Genomic DNA, 21,566 nt, shown 5'->3' on the forward strand with positions numbered 1-21,566 from the left:
TTCAATAAAACTACGGCCGCCATTTTAGTTTCTTAACGGCAGAAATGCATGGCGTCTTTCTCCCTGGAGTTCTTCAATAACAACGGGGAACTCAAGTATTGTTGAGCTACGTCTGACAACCTGATGTTTTTATTAGTGCAATAATTTCTGTTTAGAAAATGAGGTATTTGAGGCTTGCTAACTCAGTCATGTATTCATATTTAATGAAAATGTTCAGTGGCTGTATACTTATTCATATGCAAATGAATACACACAGTTTTTGAGTCATTAGAAAATGTTTATTTTTACATGCACGATTTTTGGTTGACTGATTTTCTGAAAATACGAGACTCGGGGGATTCGGTAGTCTGTTTAATGTTCGATAAATGTATTTTTGTATGCCTCAATAAGGCATTGCAATCTGTATGAGTGGTTTGTATGTGTGCAGTGATCTCACTGCACACATACATTATCACTGTGAGAACCCTGATGGAGAAGTTTGATAATATGTTTGAATTACACAATTTTTCATGAAAATTGGCTGATCATGAGAGGAGCATCCCTGGTTCTGACCAATTTGCGGATGTGTAAAAAGTGTGTTGTGGGTTCTGTGGAAGTTTGAACATTTTCTCCAAAGATTCACGTTTGTATGCTGTATTGTATCTTATTTTTGATTGGTTTGTGTGCAAGAAATATTTAAAATTCTCAAACCAAAATATTTGTATTTAAAAATAATATATTTTTCAAAATTTTACATTTGATGGAAATGTATGTTCAAGTACAGTAACTGATTTCTCTCTCTCTCTCGCTCTCTCTCTCTCTCTCTCTCTCTCTATGCAGTTGAATTGCTTTAATCAGGTAAGGTGTGGATTATGATTATTTAATTTCACTAATGGCATCATCAGACGTTTTCAAACAGATTTATAGTTTTTGGGGCAACAAAATAATTCTTCATGCTCTTGATTTTTACTGGATTTTAGAAATACGAGACTAAAGGAGATTGAAAAGTAGGTTTTGGTGTTACATAGAAAGGACCCTGAAAAAATACTGTCACAAAGATTCGAGGTTTTTTTTGTGGGAGAGATTTGGCATACATTACAACGTTTGTTGTGGTGGTGCTTGACACATTGTCCAAACTGTTACTTCCCAATTTGAACACTAGGTGTCACCCAAGTGACATTAAAAAACTGATGTGGTGCTGCTCGCCTCGTTGCAGTGTAAACGATAAAAGAAAAAATAAATATAAAAGAAAAATGAAATATAAAATCACTGTTGCTGATGCAACAGTGATGTTGATCTACCTCTAAGAGCGGTGATAATAATTTTTTAGTTTTTGTATCATTGGTTTGTATAGTGACAGGAGCATCCCCAGTTGTGACCACTGTGTGGATGTGTTTGAAGTGAATCATATTCAAATGTTTATGTTCTGTTCTTGCTTAATTTTGGTTAAGTAGATTGTGTGCTAAAAATATTTAAAATATCAAAATGTGTATATTTAAATAGTCCTTCAACATTTTGTCCGGTTTTTGTACGCAAATGTATGTTCAAGTACAATAACTGATTCTCTTTTTTTCTCTGTTTGCAGAGTTCATTCGCTTTGACCAAAGGTGAAGTGCGGATTATATCCAGCCAGCTAACCATGCTTCCACCCATTATGCAATAAAAGTTTCATAGTGATGATGTTTAACTGTAAACAATGCTGTTTGTTCTTTGTACAACATACAATTAGATGCAGAGATCCTGTTTGTAAATGCGTTTATACATTTAATGTAGAAATGCTATTGTTAGGAATATTACAATCTTTTAGCATTTACTGTTGTGCATTTTAGCATTCATTTTATGTGGCCACATAATAAACACATGCTTTTTTGCAAAGAATTGCTAACCGAATTTCACATTTTATTATAAATTGTCGTGGGAATTTAATTTAAGTCAATTTCTAGTATACGGCGGGTCAGCAGTGACAGTAAAAATAAGGTTGCAGTGCCACCATTTTTTAAAGCTGACGTGAATTACAAGAGAAGTAGAAAGATGGTACCGTTGTAACAACTATTTGAACACTGTGGTTGACTTTAATTAATGCTTTTATGCTTTTTGTACCCCTTCTCCCCAGGCTGCCGACTGAGTCCCCCCCAACCCTCTTTATTGCTGCTCCACTTTTTGTCTCTGACTTCTTTCACTCACTGTCTATCTTGGATTGACAAGACGCATTGTGGTGGACGTTGACTGATCCCTGTGGGCTGGATCAGACAGTGACGAATCAGACGTGGACTTTGATCCCTGTGTTGAGGATCAAACTTTTTTTTTTGATCCTTGTGGTGTGGATCAGACGTTGACTTGATCCCTGGTATCTGGATCAGACCTTGACTTGATCCTTGCCTGGATCGGACCTTGACTTGATCCCTTGCGTTGCGGGATCTGATAAAAAAAAAAAACCCCTGCCTTGGGATTGCCATTGAAATATAACCCTGTTGTGGGCTGTGCATTCAAAATATAACCCGTTGTGGGCTGTGCATTGAAATATAACTTCTTGGACCTGGGCCTAACTGTGAAATATTACTACCTCTTGTGCGAGATCCAATTGACAAAAGTGCAAGACACGAGCCATGCCACGCAAAAGCAAGAAGGCGCAAGCTGCCAAGGTAAGATGGCAACAGCGTAAAAACAACACAGACTCTGGAAGTGCAGATAAACCAACAACTGCCAAACAATTGATGGCCACTGAACCTGGAAACTCTACAGAGGTAATGATGTCTACATCTCATGATCCTGTAACATGTGTTTTGGCATCCTACAGTCAAGATCATCCAAAGTATGCTGATTCCAGAAACAGTCAGTGTGCTGCAAACTCTGCTACATTTCTAGCTTTCCTGCAGGAGACAGACAATGTGACAAGTGCTCACCTGGACCTTGTTCTCGATCGAGGCAATGAGCTCTATGTGGCTACTGTGGCTGTGCTGAAAGCAGAAGGACGATACGAACATCCTCATTTGGCAACCGATGAAATTCCAGCCATTGTGAATGGCTTTCACAAACAACATGTGTTAATAAAGTATCAGTCAATGTATGGTCTTTTCAATTCCTCTATTGCTGATGTGGCATTTATGATGCTCTGTGACGGACTTCAGTGTCTGGTGTCAGAGGTGAAATATGCTCTTTTGGTTATGAATTCATTGTTTATTGCTGTTTTCCGAAACCAACAAGGAAGATATGGCTATTTTGATCCACACGCCAGAGAACGTGATGGGCTCCCTCCGCCCTCCGGTGCACCACGTGGTACAGCTGTCATGATGCTATTTACATGTTTGAACGATCTGATAGATAAGCTCATACAGGTTTTCACTCTGGCTGGTGCCGCTCCCACTACTCAATATGAATTGATGCCGGTAAGTTTTCAACCTGTTGACAATGCAAGTGACCGTCAAATGGCGACTGATGCAGAATCTTCTCTTATGACAACACACAAAGATGACGCTATGTTTAGCCAGTCTGCTGCTGAGATTATGGTGACGGGTGAGTCCAGACCATGTGCGAGCAAACTCTACGAGTCCATTGAAGGGGTACATTACAACAGTAAGGTGGTATGTACACAACAAAAAACACGAGATGTGTTGAAAATTGCGAAATCCAAAAGGAGAACATTTGCAAGACGAACTCAAGCCCACAATATAATTGATAAAGCTATGGCGAGAGTCACAAAACAAGAAACAAGGCGAATACACGCAAACTTGAAAAAGAAGGAAAGTTACAGCCAAACTCCAGAGATTAGACAACGTAAAAGGTCCTACATAGTGACTCGCTACCAGCAAGATCCTAATTTCCGTGTAAAACAAAAGTCGTTTGCAGTCGACCGCTATTGCAAACATGACACAATTAAGATGAAACAGCGTTCTTATAGCAAACAGAAATATAGTCATGACGATGAATATCGAGCCAAAAAGTGCTATTCTGTTAAACAGAAATATAGTCATAATATTGAGTATCGGACCAAAAAATGTTCCTATATCAAGCAGAGATATGGTCATGACGATACATTCCGGAACAAACAACGTTCCTATATCAAGCAGAGATATGGTCGTGACGATACATTTCGGAACAAACAACGTTCCTACATCAAGCAGCGATATGGTCATGATGATGAATTTAGGCGTAAACAACGTTCTTACATCAAGCAGCGATATGGTCATGATGATGGATTTAGGCGTAAACAACGTTCTTATGTCAAAGAACGTTACGCACTTGATCCTGCATTCAGATCCAAGCAGAAGGAAAACTCGAGCTTGCTTTGGAAAGCCAAACATGATTCATCAATGAAGGCAAATGCTCATCGCACTGCAATGAAACTGCTACACAAATACAGAGTCATTAACAGATTATGTAAAGAGAGAAACGATTGCGCAATCATGAAAGCAGTTGCGCTATTCAAAATTCAGGTAAAAAATGGACCGACTTTTGTTTGCACAGTTTGCCACAGAGCATTATTTCCCAATCAAGTGCGCCAGCTGATCCAATATAAGAAAAACCAGGACGTTGTTGCAAGTTGCCTTACACGAAGGTTTGTTCATGTTTGTAATCGTGAATGTAACACATGCTGCAAAGTACCGGATGAGAGAAAAATGGAGTGGATATGTCACACCTGCCATGCACATCTCAAAGATGGTAAAATGCCAGCACTTGCTGTAACTAACAATCTCCAACTTGCAGACATTCCCACTGAACTGTGTGATCTAAATATTCTGGAAAGACATCTCGTTTCAAAATGCATTTCATTTGCCAAAATCGTCCCTCTGCCAAAGGGTCAACAACGAGCCATCCGTGGGAATGTTGTGTGTGTACCATCAGAAGTGGAAGAAACGGTCAATGTCTTGCCCAGACTAAGAAGTAGGTCTCAGGTGTTGAGAGTGAAACTGAAAAGACGACTTTGTTACAAAGGACATCAGATATTTCAAACTGTCACTTGGTCCAAGTTAATGAGTGCCCTGATAAAACTGAAACAAATTCATCCGCAGTACAGAAACATCACCATTCGCGACGATGCTGACCTTTGTGACCCGACGCTCACTGATGATGACAGCGGCTCTGATGAAGACGAAATGAACGAGAGTGACTACAATGAGGAAGACCTCGAGGCAATCCACGCATTTGAGAGGGATGCTCTCTGTGAATTGAACAGTGACTCACAGAACGATGCATGTGGTAATGTGCAGCAGCAACAGTGTGCTGAAAATGTGGAAGAAGGTGATGCACCAAATGGTGGGGTTATCCTGGAGTCATGTCTCCAACCAAATGATGTGTCAGAGGAAATTATGAGTTTTACTCAAGGCATTTACTGTGTGGCTCCTGCAGAAAGAAATAACCCCGTAAGCTTTTTCAGGACTCCCAAACTTGAGGCCATGGCATTTCCAGTGCAATTTCCAACTGGACAAAACACCCTCGATGAAGAGAGACAAATAAAAGTCACACCAAGCAAATATTTCAAAACACGTCTGTGTTGTGTGGATGAACGTTTTGCCCGTGATACAAACTACTTGTTCTTTGCTCAGTTTGTGACTGAAATTTACCTGGCAACATCAAGCATGAGAATCCAGCTACGCAAAGGTAAACCTTTTACCAGGGATGGTCGGAGGATAAACAATGCTATGCTGCAGGACAAACGTGAAGTTGAAAAACTGGTGCGCAGCAAGGATGCAGTCCGTTTCATGACGCCCCTGAGAGGCACGCCAGCCTATTGGGAAAGAACCACCAAAGATCTTTTTGCAATGATCCGACAGCTGGGTACACCCACATTCTTTTGCACATTTTCTGCTGCCGAAATGCGTTGGGAAGAGGTTATCACTGCCATTAAAGCGCAACAAGGTGAGGTGGTGAATTTTGCTGAACTTGACTGGGCCACGAAGTGTGAAATTCTGCGCAGCAATCCTGTGACGACAATGCGCATGTTTGACAAACGTGTGGAAGCTCTGTTCAGAGATTTGATCCTCTCTCCGGCACGACCGATTGGTGAAGTCGTCGACTACTTTTACCGATTGGAGTTTCAGCACAGAGGAAGTCCTCACATTCATTGCCTCATATGGGTTAAAGATGCCCCTGTATTTGAGGAAGCCTCAGAAGGAGCCATCTGCGATTTTGTGTCCCGCTACATCTCGGCTCAGCTGCCGGACCCAGAAAAGGAACCCGAGTTGTATAAAAAAGTCACAGAAGTTCAGATGCACAGCAAAGGTCACACCAAAACGTGCGTCAAACACCAAGGTGCAAACTGCCGATTTGGTTTTCCCAGACCACCGTGCGAAACCACAATGATCATCACACCTGTAGCCTGTGAAAATCAAGATCAACACAAGGAGAAGCAGGTGGTGGCAAATGACAAGCTTGTTCGTGTGCAGCGTTTGCTGAATGAACCCGAAACCTCATCCCTGACTTTGCCGCAGCTTTTGGCTAAATGCGAGCTCACTGACGCCGAGTACGTGGAATGTTTGTACATGACCGCCTCAAAGAGTTCTGTTGTGCTCAAGCGAGATCCAAAAGACTGCTGGGTGAACAACTACAACCGCCATTTGCTTCTTGCCTGGGATGCCAACTTGGACATCCAGTACATTCTGAATGCCTTTTCGTGCATCTCGTACATCTGCAGCTACATCAGCAAAGCTGAACACGGTCTGAGTCAATACCTGAAGTCTGTTATTGAAAACTCACGCAATGAAAATGTCAATGAGAGCGATGAAATGAAACAAATCATGCAAGCGTACTCAAAGAAAAGAGAAGTGAGTGCTCAGGAGTGTGCCGCACGCGCGTGCGGCTTGCATATGAAACAGTCCTCTCGCAGTGTGGTATTTGTACAAACGAGTGACAATCCGCTGAAAATGAGTTATCCTCTCTCGCTCCTTGAGGGCAAAACGCAGGAGTCTCATGAAGTGTGGATGACTGGCCTGCCAGACAAATATAAAAGCAGACCCCAAACGAAGGACTTTGAAGTGATGTGCTTGGCCGATTTTGCATCAACATGCAGAATTGTTTATGGAAAACAGGTAAAAGGCAAAAATGTTTTGCCTCTGCTGAACGACATGGGCTTTGTCCAGAAAAGAAAAGAAAAAGCTGCGGTCATCAAATACTGCAAATTCTCTGAACAAAAGAATCCAGAGGAATATTACTGCTCCTTGCTCAAGCTGTACCTGCCTCATCGTGCTAATTGCCAGTTAAAATCTGAACGCTGTCCCTCATATCAGTTGTTTCATGATCATGCCTGTGTACAGTTACCATATAACGACTCTGTGGAGCGTGTGTGCGAAATTGTCAACAGGAACAGAGAAAGGTATGAGAAGCACAGTAAAGACATTGACGATGCCATCCAAGAGGTGGAGGAGAGCGGGCTCGTCATAAACGAATGGTGCCACCTGGCTCCTGAGAGCGAGTTGCAAAGACTCGAATGCATTGAGGAAAACAACGCAAGAGATGAACCAAATGACAACGTGGAGGACAATGTCCCGGACTATAACGTAAGGTCAGAAACGTCTGAAATTTCCATTGCGACAGAAGCTGCTGCCATCGATCCCGCAGTGTTACGTGACATGTATCGGAACCTGAACCAAAAGCAAGCGTCTGTTTTCTACAAGGTCAGAGATTGGTGCATAAAACGTGTGTGTAGCTCAAAGCCCATCGAGCAGTTCTTCTACCACATCAACGGTGGCGCCGGGACCGGCAAATCGCATCTCATTAAGTGTATCCACACCGAGGCTACCAAAATACTGCAAAGACTACCACGACTGGCTGAGGAGGCCGACATTTCCAAACAGACGGTCGTTCTCGCAGCCTTCACTGGCACGGCGGCATTCAACATTTCTGGGACAACTTTGCATTGTCTGCTCAAACTGCCGAGAAGTCTCAAACCCCCGTACCACGGCCTGGGCAATAAACTGGACGAAGTCAGAGCCGAGCTGTCGATCGCCCAAATACTCATCATCGACGAGATTTCCATGGTGTCCAAAGACCTCTTTGCCTACGTGAATGCCAGGTTGATACAAATCAAAGGCATCAATTTACCTTTTGGTGGCATGTCTGTTCTTGCTGTTGGAGATTTCTTTCAGCTCCCTCCCGTGAGACAGTCCAAACCGCTATGCGTGTACGATCCCACTCGGCTGGACCACTGGCGTGACAACTTCAAAAAGATCACGCTCACCGCCATCATGAGGCAGAAAGACGATGTTGCCTTTGCCGAACTGCTGAACCGACTCCGGGTGAAAGAAAAGTCTGATGAACTTTCGGAACTGGACAGAGCTCTTCTTGCTACGAGGTACACTTCTCCAGAAATGTGTCCAAGTCATATTCTGCATGTTTTTGCCACCAATAAACAGGTAGATGGCCATAACTCTGCGATGCTGGATCTGCTTCATAAGGACATTGTACAAATTGATGCAGATGACTACAAGAAGGACAAACAAACCGGCAGAATGGCGAGGCAAACTTTCCCTGTGCAAGGCGCTAAGAGCGAGCTCCCGGACTCGATCAGAGTTGCCCTCGGTGCTCGTGTTATGCTCACGCGTAATTTTGATGTTCAAGCAGGTCTGTGCAACGGGACGTTTGGAAAAATTGTGGAATTGGTCAACTATCCGAATGAAGCCCGCGTAAAGAAAGTTGGGTTGGAACTTGATCATGTGAGTAACACAGCGCGTGCCGCTAACCCCGTGTACATTGACAGACAGGAGGAGAAGCTGAAAAAGCCTGGAGTGACGCGCCGACAGTTTCCCATCAAGCTTGCTTTTGCCTGCACGATCCACAAGGTACAAGGCATGACAACGTCAGAGGCTGCTGTTTCGCTGAAAGGCGTTTTCGAACACGGCATGGGGTACGTAGCTCTGAGTAGAGTGACCTCGCTCAGCGGTCTGCATATTCTGCATATGGACGAGAGAAGACTTCATGCAAATCCAGAAATCACTGCTGCTCTTGCTGAGATGGCAGAGGATTCTTTGGAGAGCGTCATGCCACTCCTTCACGTGATGCCGTCGGTAGATCGAGCAAATCACCTGGTTGTCGTCCATCATAACACCGAAGGGCTGTCTTGTCATGTGCAGGACATCAGGTGCCACCACGAGCTGCACTTTGCTGATGTTTTGTGCTTCACAGAGACACACCTTCAAGGATCTGTGGCTGATGGACGTGCCTGCTTGGAAGGCTTCACAATGTTTCACAGGAACCGAAGAGATTCTTACACAAACTGTCCTGACTTGGCAACAAAACTTGGTGGCGGCGTAGGTATTTGTGTCAAAAGTCACATTGCAGCCCAGGAAAAGAAATACATACAGGGTGTGACCGACATTGAATTTGTTGTGGTGAAACTTGAAGCTCCCCTCAATGTGTTGATTGCTGCCGTTTACAGGCCTCCAGGCAACAGTCTGCGCACTTTTCTGCCAAGCTTGGGAAATCTCTTGCGGTACCTTGAAGTAATGGACCATCATCAGATCTTGGTATGTGGAGATTTTAATGAAGATATGCTATCTGCCTCATTCAAGCCCATTCTCGATTTGTTTCGCTCAACAGGTTACACGCAACTCATAACCACTGCTACCACTGACAAAAACACATTGCTTGACTTAATTTTTGTCTCTCGACCTCAGTGTGCTCTTCATTCAGGTGTCTTGCAAACGTACTACAGCTATCACAATCCTGTTTTCTGTGTTTTGGCCACTGAAAGGTAAGTCACAGCTAAATCATGTGGTTCAGCATTTGCAAAAAGGATGGAAATCAGAACGTGAACGTTGTCGTAAGTGTATAATATTAGTGGTGGGATGTGGTGGGTGATTTGTTGCCTTTAGGTGAGATGGGATCTGGGGCGAAAGTTGCTCAAAATGACAAATGAAAGAAACCTGCTGGAATAGTGGTTGGGGGTCGGTGAGGAATCACGTTGAGTTAAGGGAAGGCAGAGGCTTATTAAAATTTCAAAAAGCCTTCCCTTAACTCAACTTTTTAATTTTTAAAAAGCCTTCCCTTAACTCAACTTTTTATTTTTAAAAAGCCTTCCCTTAACTTAACGTTTTAATTTTTAAAAATGTTACTTTTATTTTTTTTAAATTTTTACTTTTAAAACTTTTACCTTTTTACATTTTTAAATTAACTTATGGTTGAGAGGAGACTTTTTAACTTTTTAAACCTTTATTTTACAATCAAATTTTAACCTTTTAAACCTTTATTTTACAATCAAATTTTAACCTTTTAAAACTTTATTTTACAATCAAATTTTAAAATTTTAAACCTTTATTTTACAATCAAATTTTAACCTTTTAAACCTTTATTTTACAATCAAATTTTAAAGATGAGTTAAGGGAAGGCCTTTTACATTTTAATTTTTTAATTGTTTTGAACTTTTATTTTGAATTTTTTTGAATGTCATAATCACCAGGCGAGAACAGAAAACAGATGAGGTAAGTTGCTCGTCATGAAACATGTTTTTTCCTTTCTTTCTAAAGAGAGTAAATGCTGCTATTTCACTCCTTTGTATTTTAACAGTTTTTATCTGGCGAAAGCAGTTCATCCCAGAATGGAGGCCAGAGGTAGGCATGACATATCACCTTATTGTAATGTAATTATAAAATTGTAACATGTTGTAATTTATAGTTAAGCTTGTGTAAGCCCTCTGTACAATCATACATTTTCAATCAACTTTGCTGGATTGTCCTTTTTTCTCCACAAAGACCTTGAGCATGCAAAAACATTCATCATGGACGAATGACTCCCAAGCAGACTCAAGGCACGCCACCCCTACAACATGGCAGCACAAGAGATGCTCAATTCCATCCCTGAAGACATCTCCAGAGATGCCTGGCTGGCAGCAGCTTGGAAGCACGAGTGGGAGGCAGCTGGCCCCTCCCTCATGCACAGTTATGTCTGGGAACCAGGAGACGGCGCCATAGGAGGAGACGAACTACCTCGCCAGCAGTGGACCACACTGAACCGCTTAAGAACTGGTGTTGGGCGCTTCAACATGTCTAGTGGGGTCTGGCGGACAGTGCGGCATGCGAGTGCGGAGCCCTCGAGCAGACAGCCATCAACACCTACACCAACATATAGACCACCCTCAGAGGCCGGCCTCTTCGACCTGGGACCAGAGATGCTGGCGTGGCTCCACGACACCAAGTTGGAGCGCTGACGTTACACGAGAGAGAGAGAGAGAGAGAGAGAGAGTGAGAGAGAGAGCGAGAGAGAGCGAGAGAGAGCGAGAGAGAGAGAGAGAGAGAGAGAGAGAGAGAGACTCCCAAACCAGGGTGGCAAGAAGCAGGACTTCTCATTCCTCTGTAAGTAGCCAATTATTATTGACTACACAAGTTGTACATATGCTTGATTTATGACTGTATTGTAATGTGATTTTTCAAAATGAATTAATTATGATGTTATATTATAGCACAGGGAGAGCCAAGACTTTCCAAAAGACCTGTACAACGGAGGCCAGCATCATGAAACACAAACTCCCAAACCAGCATGGTAACATGAAACACAAACTCCCAAACCAGCATGGTAACACACAGGACTTCTTCTGATTCTTCTGTGAGTAACCATCAAGGAATATTTTCATGAAGCATTTCGCTCCTTTTCCTCAACACATCTTTCATGGTTTTTTTTTAGTATGTTCTTGGGTCTTGCCTGTGGTTCTACACGCATCCAGAAATGCAGACAAAGAACAGCTTGGCCTTTAACAGTCGGAAGCCTCTGATTTTACTCTACTAAGCCTCAGATACAGTCTGTTTTCTGTTCTCATTCAGTCATTCAGTCATTCAGTCATTCATTCATTCATTTATTTATTTATTTATTTATTTATTTATTTATTTATTTATTTATTTATTTATTTATTTATTTATTTATTTATTTATTATATTTTTTGCCTCAAATTATGTTTGCATTATCTTTTGTATAACAGCGTCTTCAATCATGTTGCACTTAAACTCTTAAAAAATAACACTGAAATTAACATAACATCCATCCATCCATTCATTCTCTGAACCGCTTAGTCCCCACGCGGGCCGCGGGTGTGCTGGATCATATCCCAGCCGTCATCGGGCAGTAGGTGGGGGACGCCCTGAACCGGTTGCCAGCCAATCGCAGGGCACACAGCGATTATTATCTATTGAATCAGTAAAATACTTGATATGTTTTTATTTGTTATGTCTTCAGCGTTTTTGAAAGTTATTTATATTATTTATTGCATTACTTCTTTGACTCAATTAAAAAACCTGTATTTTGTCCCAAAAGGCACTATTTTTTCCCTTCTCTTGTGTGTGATTTATTATATTTTGTTTCCAATATATAAACAGCTCAGTGACCTAGTGGTAGAGTGTCCGTCCTGAGACTGGAAGGTTGTGGGTTCAAACCCTGGCCGGGTCATACCAAAGACTATAAAAATGGGACCCATTGCCTCCCTGCTTGGCACTCAGCATTAAGGGTTGGAATTGTCTCCCCTCTCCCCCAGGGGATGGATTAAAATCACACGGGGATGGGTTAAATGCAGAGGACAAATTTCACCACACCCAGATGTGTGTGTGACCATCATTGGGACTTTAACTTTAACTTTTTTAACATGAATTTGAACACTTTCGAGTCAAGCCCAATTTATTCATACTTTTTCAGAGTTTCCGAAAGTTATTTATATTATTTCATGTATTACTTCTTTGATTCAATTAAAAAAAAAAAAAACTAATTCCTCCCAAAATCAGGAGTTTCCGGGTTAACGTAATAAATCGGTGAGCGATTGGCTAAGGCAGCGCCCAATTACGTGAGCGGTTGTCTAAGCCAGCGCCCAATTATGTGAGCGGTTGGCTAAGGCAGCGTTATGGTAGCCAATCAGAGCCGGTGCTCTGTAAACTATTGCGGTTCGGTGTTATTGTGGAAATTATTACTCGCCACTTTAAACTTTGTGAAAATTATTAAGTATTCCAATATCCTCACATTTCATTTACTAGACATTTGCGTGTACATACATTTTCTAAATTTTAGAAAAGTCGCGTACACGCAGATTTGCGCTGCTAGATAAGAGTCAACATTCAGCATCTTACAAAATACACAAATCAGACATCTATTCGTTTAAGAATACTAATTCATTATGTTCATATGCCCATGTATTTCACCACTTAGTAATTGCCAATTTATATTTGGTGAACGACAATTGGCTGCAGAGAATGACGTTCCTGACGGGTCGCAGCCAGACGGTGAGAGTGGGCCGTCATACATCCACACCTCTCAGTCTCGGTACCGGCTCCCCACAGGGCTGCGTACTGAGCCCACTGCTTTACACGCTCTACACACATGCATGCACCCCCGCCCACCGTAGCAACATCATTGTGAAATTTGCGGATGACACAACCGTGGTGGGACTCATCTCAAAGGGGGATGAGTCTGCCTACAAGGACGAAGTGGTCCGGCTATCGGAGTGGTGCGGAGAGAACAATCTGCTCCTAAACACTTTTTTTTAATTATTCTATTTATTCTTTTTTTTTTTTTTTTTTATCTCATGCGCGGATCGGTTGGCACTTTTTAAATTTCGTTGTACAGGTGACAATGACAAATAAAGATCTATTGTATTCTATTCTATTCTAGAACCGCGATCATGGTCGAAAATATGTTTTGACCATGACTGACAGCTCTCAATTGTATAATCACAATTCACATGATGTGTTTAGCAGTTATTATTTTTCTTTCTTCCGTGTGTAATTAATATCTTATTAATGTTGAATGGGGGCGGGGTTGTGCTACGTTCATAGAAATCTGAATTCACAAGGACTGTGATCGTAGTATATCATGAACAAAATCTTAAAGTGCTGAAACATGTTCACTCAATCGTTTAGTCACATTTCAGACGAATTTACAGGGATATGTGTGTCTGACACTCTTTTTATCGATTGCATATCCAAATGTTGCATATCCAAATGTTGCATTTCTGTTTAGCCTAGCTGCACTTAAATTTCCCACTACCCGCAAAGATATTGGGGCGCACACAAGTTCGCATCAGACTTTCCCAGACGTCGAAAGAGGTAAGTAGCTCGCTCAACCCAGTCCGAAATTTGATTTTCCCAAAACATTTATAAACACTTTGTAGTCTAGTGTTGTACTGTAGACCATTGTGTTACTCTGTAAATTAGTATTTACTACTTTAAACTGGGTGAAAATTAAGTAACATCCTCACTTTTCCGCGTGTTCAGACAGGCCTTTTAAAATGTTTCTTAAAAGGCCTGTACACGCGAATTTGAGTAAGAGGTCTTCAGGTCCGTTTCTTAATGTTTAATAACAATTGTACCGATTTGGTTGAAGAAGAGCTGATATTCAAGAAAAAAAACGAAATAAACCTCGCGCACGACGGCAAGTGTAAAACTATTAAATTAGTCCTATGACCTTAAAAATGTATATTATAATATATATTTTACCTATGTCCTCAAAAAAATTGATCCATTAGTAAGCATCTCTTGAACAATATATTTCTTCAAATGGTTTAGTTTTTGAGACAGACGGTGAATGTACATCTTGTCTTGACTAAGTGTGTATCTCTAAAACGAAATGAGCAAATAATCCGAGTCATATTGTATAAACGTATTTGTACAATTATAAATGGGCAATATTGTTTTATCCGTGTTATAACATTGTGATTCCGCCTTAACAAGGCTGGATGGACACCTTTTGATCCATGCCGCATTTGGGAAAAAAGCCTGGGAACTCGTGCGCGGCCAGAAAAAAAAAACGTGGCGCTGTCAATCATGCGAGTTCGCGGCTAGATCAGTCAACTCTCAGCACCGTTTCTGGCTGCAGATGTTTATTTCACTATAACAAATAGAAAATCAATCTTTGCTTACCGTGGGAACAAATGCACAGGTGCCAACATATGAGTTTCCCAAATTATGTAGTGGATGAAATTGTGGATCAAAGGAGTCAACTCTTAACATCTTCCAAAATACACAAAACTGGAAGTAGTTCATTGGAAATAATAAATAAATAAATAAATAAATAAATAAATAAATAGATAGATAGATAGATAGATAGATAGATAGATAGATAGATAGATAGATAGATAGATAGATAGATAAAACCAACAAAAAAAACATTAAACAATAGCCATTTGGGACATTAACCATAGTCCTTCTAAAAGGGTAGGGCTGCTATTTTATAACCAATTTCTGTCATCATGTAGACTAATTAAACCCTATATAAGTGCTGTAGTAATTATGTCTCTGATGATCAGTTATTATTTTCTTCTTTTTTTTTCAGAATGGAAAACCTGTGGACGCTCCACCAACTGCCAGCAGCGGTCACGGCCAAAGTGGTGGCCCTAAAAACCACCACAAAATATTCACGATGGGCCCTGAAAGAGGATGGCACGGTGGCGGCTGGGGCCTCCTACTGTAATACAGTGGTGGCCCTCTGTGATGGGCACCATTTGTGCAAATTTATTCTTTTTCAAAATTTAGCCACCGATGTCTCCGTTGGAGGCACGTTTCGATTTATTAATTTTGGCCGGGGAAAAGAAAAAGGGGTCCTCCTCTCCCGGCACAACACTGCTATTTATGTGGCTGGGGCGATAGAGGTGACACCAGATTGGGAGGTGAGGGGCACAGCTCTGCTGTACCCTCCAAGCATTGCCAGAGAGTTGAAGGACATCCGCCATGAGGAGGGTGTCCTTTTCACGACAGACGGCATTGTCTCTGCTGTAAGATCAATCTCTCTCTTTCCGCTCCCTCTCTTTCATGAAGTAGTGATGTTTAATCTGTTTTTATTTTTTAGATCCGCCCCATGAGGATGGTGATGTCGCGTGGGTCGATGGTCCCCTTAGGCATCATTTATTTAAAAAAAGTAAACTGATTGTTCTCTCTCTCTCTGTCACACTATCTGTGTGTGTGTGTGTGTGTGTGTGCGTGTGCATGCGTGTGCATGCATGTATGTGCGTATGTGTGCATGTGCGTATCTAAATATAGATACATCACACACACTCACATTTCACCTGAGTAAGGTGCCTTAGGGCATCAAGGCCTGATCCCTTCCAAGCTTTTGAAGGCTCACTCTAATATCACCCGTGAGAGTTTGCTGACGATCATGTATATTAGAGGAGGGAGACGTCTAAACCTGCAAGACACTGGTTTTGTAGGACAGAAATTTGACACCAGTTTCTTGAGTATTTCTCTAGCTTTATTGCCTTAGTAATTGTGGCCTAGACCTACATTTCTACAGCTAGTACTAATTTGATATTTTCATTATAGGATCAAATGCAAATAAAGTTGGTCAGGTGGCGAGAGACCAACATTTTTAATCTGGCAGTTGGACAGCGGGTGTCTCTATCCCACCTGAAAACCTCATGTTCCGGTGGCCTGGAGCTCCACTCCACGGAAAATACTGAGATAAAGGTACCTAAAGCAAGCAGTTTTTTCCCATGTGTATAAACAAAAGTATTCTAAATTGAATCAATACTGTTTTTTACTTGGGATGCCCTGCTATCAGTGGCTCATCATCACTAAGGTTGAAGTCAGATTCACGCTTTAGGAGTTTTCTCAAACTCTGGATCACCAACCTTATAAAATTTTGTCTCAGATACAGCTCTATCATGAAGACATACAATTTCACTTGCTTCCTTGACTGTATAAAATCATTGTGGTTGTGATTATGGTCATGAAATTAATCAAATTGTTTTAGGTTTTTCATCTATCTATCTATCTATCTATCTATCTATCTATCTATCTATCTATCTATCTATCTATCTATCTATCTATCTATCTATCTATCTATCTATCTATCTATCTATCTATCTGCCCATCCATCCGCCCATCCATCCATCCATCCATCCATCCATCCATCCATCCATCCATCCATCCATCCATCCATCCATCCATCCATCCATCCATCCATCCATCCATCCATCCATCCATCTATTCTCGTGGTGTTTTAAACACAATAAATTGTCATGAATTTTCTTTACGCAGGAACTGGCAGAAGAGGTGTTTCGCGTGATAGCCTACAAAATAAAAGGGGAACACGTGGAGCTCGTCGACGCTACCAATGCCACCAAAAAGGTTCCACTGATAACGTGGAAGGAAAGATTCCCCGAAGGCCCTAATCTTACCCCAGAGGGGTTTTTGTGGTAATTTTGTTTGTTTTTTTTGTTCTATTGTTTGTATTTCTTGTTGTTTGTTGTTCTGTTTAAAATGTTGTATTATTAAAGTTTAAAGTTAAATGCACACAATAGTCATTGTTTATTTTTTTTATTAAATTGAATTAATTCAGGTCGGCTTGGTGGCGCACTGGGTAGCACGTCCGCCTCATAGTCAGGAGGGTGTGGGTTCGATTTCACCTCCGGCCCTCCCTGTGTGGACTTTACATGTTCTCCCCGGGCCCGCGTGGGTTTTCTCCAGCTACTCCGGTTTCCTCCTACATCCCAAAAACCTGCTTGGTAGGCCGATTGAAGACACCAAAATGTCCCTAGGTGTGAGTGCGAATGGTTGTTTGTCTCTGTGTGCCCTGCGATCGGCTGGCAACCGGTTCAGGGTGTCCCCCTCCTACTGCCCGATGACAACTGGGATAGGCTCCAGCACTCCCATGACCCCCGTGGGGACTAAGCGGTTCAGAAAATGGATGGATGAATTAATTTATTCTAAATTATGAAAATATATATCACCACTTAGTTATATTTAGTTGTCCGTGTATAAATTGTGTGTTGAGTCATTATAATAAATGTATTAGTTGTATCAATTCAATAGATGCTTTCCTTTTTTTTCTCCCCATATTTTTCCAACTATTTTTTAAAATTATGATAAATTATTATTGACAATTGCTACACCAAAATACAACTTACATATTTAGTTGTCCTTTCATGGTCTGGCTTGATAACCACATAAACTACAACAAAACCAGGAAAAAAGTAACTAGGTTTTTACTAAACATTGCTAAATGTGCACTATATTGGCACTATATTCCGTCCGCGTATTTAAGTGACCTAGTTTTATTATATTTCTATTGCAAATACTATCTTGATTCAGTCGCTCGACACTGACACTTAGTGGCTGTATAAAATAATTACAAGCAAAGTCTTCCGTGGATTTAAGTTTTATTAAATTACCGTATTTATTCCAATTATCACCCATTATTGTCCGATTGCCAAGGGGCACTGAAAAGGGCGATAATATGTATATTTTCCTTATGTAGTATCTCACTGGTGTTCTTAACACGAGGACAGCGGCTGTTTTGAGCTACCTCTAACAGCGGGGTGCGTCAATTGACGCCGCCATCGATGCGACACGCTACCGTCGCACATCACGTGTTGTACACGTCATATTAACGCGATCGTCTTGTTCGAGCCCATGCACCGAGAACGTAATTGTGTGAGGATATTGTTGCGGAGTGACGAGTGTAATTGTATCATAGTTTATGGAGAAAAACAAATTAAAAGGGACGTTCAACGCGCTGTCAAATCAGTCATATTTAAACTTGCGCAAAGACGTCGGCATGTGGTCGCGGAGGAAAACGTAAGTTTTGGGGGGAATTTTTTAGCAGCATGGGCGATAATTAGAGGTATCAGTGTTTTATTTATGCTATCGCTAACACACACAGGGCGGTTATTAGAATATGGGCGATAATTATTAGAATAATTACGGTATTGCAAATACAATTGCAAAGAAACAATTGGTTGAGGAGCAGTTTTATAGCAGATTTTTGTTGTTGTATTGCGATAGCGTATTGCTAATGCTAATCTGTTGATTGTGGAGAGAGAGAGAGAGAGAGAGAGAGAGAGAGAGAGAGAGAGAGAGAGAGAGAGAGAGAGAGAGAGAGAGAGAGAGAGAGAGTCTCAGTAAAGATATCTGTCACACTCTCATTTCACCTGAGTAAGGTCCCTTAGGGCATCATGTTGCCTTAGCCTAGATCTACATTTCAACAACTAATACTAATTTGTCATTTTCATTACAGGATCAAAGAGAAATTAAGGTCCTCACATGGCGCGAAACCAACTTTTTCCATGTCAAACTTGGACAGCGGCTGTCCATGACACACATGACAACATCATCTTCTAGTGGCGTAGAGCTCCACTCCACAGAAAATACTGTAATAAAGGTACCTAAAGCAAGCAGTTTTTTATGTGTATAAACAAAGGTGTTCTCAATTGAATCAATACTGTTATTTACTTGGGATGCACTGCTATCAGTGGCTCACCATCATTAAGGTTGAAGTCAGATTCATGCTTTAGGAGTTTTCTCAAAATCTGGATCACCAACTTTGTAGGATATTGTCTCAGATACAGCTGTCTGTCTGTCTATCTGTCTGTCTTTCTGTTTATATATCTATATCTAACCAAGCTACATACCTACCTACCCAACCCCATCCATCCATCCATCCATCCATCCATCCATCCATCCATCCATCCATCCATCCATCCATCCATCCATCCATCATGTTTTCTCGTGGTGTTTCAAACATAATAAATTGTCATGAAATTTCTTTGCGCAGGAACTGGAAGAAGAGCCCTTTCGCTTTGTGGCCTTTAAAATCAATGGTGAATTTGAACAAGGAGTTTGTGGACGCCACCAATGCCACCAGAATGTTTCCATTAGAGGAGTGGAAGAGGGGTTTTTGTGGTAATTTTTTTTTTTTGTTCTGTTGTTTGTATTTTGTGTTACTTGTTTGTTCTGGTTAAAATGTTCTACTATTAAAGTTTAAAGTTAAATGCACAAAATAATTTATTTTATTCATTTTTATTAAATTATGATAATATATTTAACCACTTCATCAACATTTGCCCCCTATAGAGACCACCCTCAGAGGCCGGCCTCTTCGACCTGCGACCAGAGATGCTGGTGTGGCTCCACGACACCAAGTTGGAGAGAGAGAGAGAGAGAGAGGCAACGTCATATGCCGATTTAGGTGACCCAGTTTATTATTTTGTTTATAGCAAATACAGTCGCAAATATATTGTTTCAATGTGTAGTTAATGGTATTAATGTATTGTATAGTATATGATTTCAATCTATTTTAATCTATAGTAATGGTATTTTACCCATGTCTTATTTTGGGATATTTGTAACTTCAGCTGTCTTTATTTTAGTATTCTGGAATACTATGGTTTATTTTGAAAATGTTGCTCAGATGTCGCATGTATTCCCATTCTAGATTGATAGATAGAATTTACGGTAGCGTTCTTTGGCCTGCTGTCCAAAGAACATAGAAAACAATACGGAATGCGATCATCTCATGTGCGGTGGCACCACAAAGTAGATTGCAGAAGTTAACTCAGCAGCATGGACGCGTTCCAGGCAGTTACTGCGACCGCAAGGGGGTAAGTATTACTAAAAAGAAGCACACAAGTTTCAAACTTGCCGAGTGGACAGTGAAGCAGAAAATAGATTTGTCAAAAAGTGTGAGGAAAATATGCACTGTCTGCCGACTCACATTTTCCATAGTCCATGTGGAACTGACTCACCTTAAGCAACACTGTGGACACGAACGAAAAAACGCACAACTAAGGAAGGGGGAACCTGGACAGATCCATCAGGCAACGACAAAGATGGTACGTAAATATTTTTTTAAACCCTCTCAAGGTTAATATGAGAATGTACAATGGATGTCTATCGTATAGAAAAAGCTATATTTGCTTTTGGGTGTAATAAACGGCCAGGTAAATGGATAGATAATACATAAAAACCATTCGTTTACATACATTGATAAATAAAAGATCAACATTATGTGGCACTTGCCTCCCCAGAACTTTTGGTTTATAGGAAGGTTTGTTTTCTATTTAGAGGAAGAAACGCATGCGCCCAAGTGCAATATGTATTTTTGCCAGTAGAGGACGCTGAAACTAAATATGTTGCATAGCGGATGAGCTGTCTTAATCATTTCTGTCTGTAACAATTGCACACACAGCCTTACATTTGTAACAAGTTTCAAGAGATGTGCATATTTTTTCATTAGACATGCAATGTAATTCTGTCAACTTTTAAATACACTATGTTATTTTACTTTTAATGTGGATAGAGGATTTATTTTTGGTGTTTTTGATTTTACTGCAGATTATCCAGACATCCCCAACGTCAAAGCAACACGTCTTTGGCCTCAGCATCCTTATTTTCCAATGGGATTTGTGGACAGGAATGTCTTTTTCGACATGTTCCAACTTTAAACTGTTCATCTCATGCTTAATAACTGTCACTCAGCACTGACACCTGGTGGACGTTATGTTGTCATGCAGATTTCGTTATGCCTAATAAGAACAGATTCAGATTTGATTCTTAGTAGTTACCTTGCTGACTGTTTCTTGTTGACTAATACTTCTTGCGTATGTACTGTTTTTACTCGCTTATTGGTTTTCTTGCTTACTGCTTTTTCTAAAATGTACATATTCACCTGCAGTTTCCAAATGTTTTTAACCTATTTGTATTGTCCCAACATCAACAGGTTCAGCTAAATCCCACTTCATGTATACGTCATTCAGTGTCATTTAACAGCGTTTTTCCTTTCTAACTTATTCATTTTGCCACCAATTCAACCCGTTTCAACATTTAGCTCATGCATTTTATGCCTAACTATTCCACAACTTCTCACTTACCAATAATTCGAAATTCTCTAAAATTTGGTTTTTCTACTCT

At 40.9% G+C, this 21,566-nt stretch overlaps 2 long non-coding RNA genes across 2 annotated transcripts; both read left to right on the forward strand.

Moving 5' to 3' along the window:
• The first annotated feature begins 10,077 nt into the window (after window positions 1–10,077).
• On the forward strand, window positions 10,078–11,735 carry LOC133154579 (uncharacterized). Its single transcript, XR_009714495.1, has 3 exons — window positions 10,078–11,261; window positions 11,369–11,511; window positions 11,590–11,735. It is a non-coding gene; the product is annotated as an uncharacterized LOC133154579 (long non-coding RNA).
• A 6,515-nt stretch (window positions 11,736–18,250) lies between these two features.
• LOC133154834 (uncharacterized) lies at window positions 18,251–21,323 on the forward strand. Its single transcript, XR_009714547.1, has 5 exons — window positions 18,251–18,455; window positions 18,895–19,038; window positions 19,432–19,559; window positions 19,731–20,488; window positions 20,991–21,323. It is a non-coding gene; the product is annotated as an uncharacterized LOC133154834 (long non-coding RNA).
• Window positions 21,324–21,566: the final 243 nt, after the last annotated feature.

Source organism: Syngnathus typhle, linkage group LG5 (genome assembly GCF_033458585.1).
Source record: "Syngnathus typhle isolate RoL2023-S1 ecotype Sweden linkage group LG5, RoL_Styp_1.0, whole genome shotgun sequence".
Classification (NCBI taxonomy): domain Eukaryota; kingdom Metazoa; phylum Chordata; class Actinopteri; order Syngnathiformes; family Syngnathidae; genus Syngnathus; species Syngnathus typhle.